This window comes from Sander vitreus, chromosome 12 (assembly GCF_031162955.1).
Source record: "Sander vitreus isolate 19-12246 chromosome 12, sanVit1, whole genome shotgun sequence".
Lineage (NCBI taxonomy): Eukaryota > Metazoa > Chordata > Actinopteri > Perciformes > Percidae > Sander > Sander vitreus.
This window is the reverse complement of record NC_135866.1, coordinates 30,501,196-30,503,695: the sequence shown is the minus strand read 5'-3', so window position 1 is coordinate 30,503,695 and position 2,500 is coordinate 30,501,196. Positions and strand designations below refer to the sequence as shown.

Below are 2,500 nucleotides of genomic sequence, written 5' to 3'. Positions count from 1 at the left end.
GAGAAACAAGCTGCAATATAAGCTAATGGGACAATTGTCCAGCTTGTATTTACCTTCCCAAAAGTTCTGTTGTTGCCGCTGACAGACTCAGATTATTATTCTAAGTGTCTGACAACATTATGAAAGGATTTCTAAGGAGGTCGACCTTTCTGTTAAAGAGTAAGATCCTTTTTTTAAACATAAAAACATCCGTGAAATTGTGTTCGCTAAACCCACCAGACTCCATGTAAATAAACAGTCATTTTAGCATCGTAAACACACTTCATTCACAGTCCACAGAAACTAAATGAAACTACGAAAAGCTGTTTTAGGGTCGTCTTTCCACTTTTCCAACCATCACAACTCTAGTTTTGGTTGAAATAAACACATAGTTTACAGATTTATATGTGAAAATATGCTGGCTCTATACACGCTAAAAGTATTGTTTTTTTAAATGGAGTCTGGTGGGTTTAGCGCTAGCGACTTCAGAGCTGTTTCTGGTTAAACAGAAAGGTCTCAGAGAGGTTTTAAAGGTCTATCTCTGTAGGGATCCTTTCATAATGTTGTCAGACACTTAGAATAATAATCTGAGTCTGTCAGCGGCAAAAACAGAACTTTTAGTGGACGCTGACTGAAGCTGAACATCAGTCCTGTAGGGTAACATTACAGCTTGTTACTAACTGCTGCTGAACATTAGTCCTGTAGGGTAACATTACAGCTTGTTACTAACTGCTGCTGAACATTAGTCCTGTAGGGTAACATTACAGCCCGGTCTGTGGCTGCCGTTTACAGCGTTCACTATTAATACTGGACCAATGACAACTACCGCTAAACTTTGCTGCAACGGCAACTTAAAGGACATCTTGTCACACAGTAACACTAAAAATCTAACCGATGGAGGCAGATGTTGAGCTGCAACTAACGTGTTCTGCAATATTTGCGTGCATAAATCATGAAACTAAACATGCACAACCTTGAACTGTTCTACAATAAAACTTGTGAGTGATTAGCACTGAAGACTTGTACATTTTTATAGAAGTCTATACATCCGGTTCCCTATATGTTGGTTTCCTGGCAGCTTTATTTTCTAAAAATGTTAAAATGAGAAGTCACACTGACTGCTGAGTTGGTGCAGTCGTACTGTAAGTGAATACAGATTTCCTATAAAAACCTGCAGAGAATACATGAAACATATCCTTAATCACACGAATAAACTCGTGTATACATCCTTTAAATGCTTCTTGAAGAAGTCATAGCAAAAGGTGAGAAATTAAGGCTGAAATAATGTGTTTTGGTGCACAGAGTTTGGCTGCAAACGTGCAGCAAAGTACACGTGGTACTGAACATTTCTTCCCTCCAACACAAGAGGAAATATTCTGTCTTTTGGGCGATGAAGCTCCAAAATGTTTGGATGTTTTTCTGCGTGTGTACACGAAGAGACAAAAAGTATTGCAAAGCGTCAAAATAAAGTGCCGAAAAACATCAGAACAAGCTCTCACATTCAGCGTGCTGCTGTCTTTTCACCGTCTGCTTTACTTCCTCTGTTTTAAATTTAGGCCAAACTTTCAGAGACTTCATCACTTCCTCTTTTTGAACTGTTTCTGTAAAAGAGAAGACGCCGTTTCCAGCTCAGTTTGCAGCTCACAGAATCACACCGCGCTGCATCGATCTGCAGAGCTGCATGCCTTTATTTTAAGGAGTTTATTTTCAGAACGCTGAGTTTCCTTTTTACACTCGCAGTAAGTAGCTCGAAGGTTAACGTGCAGTATATTGTTGTAATTCAAAGTGCTGGACTGTAACTCAGTACGTGTAGTTGAGGACTGTACTTATGTGCAATGTAGAGGTACTAATACTTTTTAAAAGTAGTTTTTTAGGGCATTTGTAGGCCTTTATTTCCACAGGACAGATGAAGACATGAAAGGGGAGAGAGAGGGGGAAGACATGCAGCAAAGGGCCGCAGGTCGGAGTCGAACTGGCGGCCGCTGCCTTCGAGGAGTAAACCTCTCTTAACTACTAAGAACTAAACTGAACGACGTTTCACAGACATGTGACTAACAGAAATGGAAAAATGGGTCCCTGAACAAAGGACGGTCAAAATCAAAAGTTGCAGAACGTTACAGGGAAGACCTCCCCCTCCCTCATGTGGTCCCCGTCCTGCAGGCTACAGGGAAGACCTCCCCCTCCCTCATGTGGTCCCCGTCCTGCAGGCTACAGGGAAGACCTCCCCCTCCCTCATGTGGTCCCCGTCCTGCAGGCTACAGGGAAGACCTCCCCTCCCTCATGTGGTCCCCGTCCTGCAGGCCCGTCCTGACATCACCCTCCAGCATGATAATAACCAGCCGTACCGCTCGCTCTGTGCGCGATTTCCTGCAAGACAGGAATGTTAACGTTCTGCCATGGCCAGCGAAGAGCCCCCGGATCTCAATCCCGTTGAGCTCGTCTGGGACCTGTTGGATCGGAGGGTAAGGGCGAGAACCATGCCCCCCCTCCCCCAGAAATGTCCAGGAACTTGCAGGTGCCT

At 43.6% G+C, this 2,500-nt stretch overlaps 1 protein-coding gene across 2 annotated transcripts in view; it reads left to right on the top strand.

Annotated features, from left to right (window-relative positions):
• LOC144527202 (CYFIP-related Rac1 interactor B-like) overlaps positions 1-2,500 on the top strand; it is a 27,801-nt gene that overhangs the window by 8,208 nt on the left and 17,093 nt on the right. The window contains exon 1 of one of the 2 annotated variants that reach the window (XM_078265132.1): positions 1,622-1,718. The exons of the other annotated variant lie outside the window; for it this stretch is intronic. The gene's annotated coding sequence lies outside the window, so the exon portion shown is untranslated. Of the gene's footprint in view, positions 1-1,621; positions 1,719-2,500 lie in introns of those variants that run through there. 2 annotated transcript variants of the gene reach the window in all.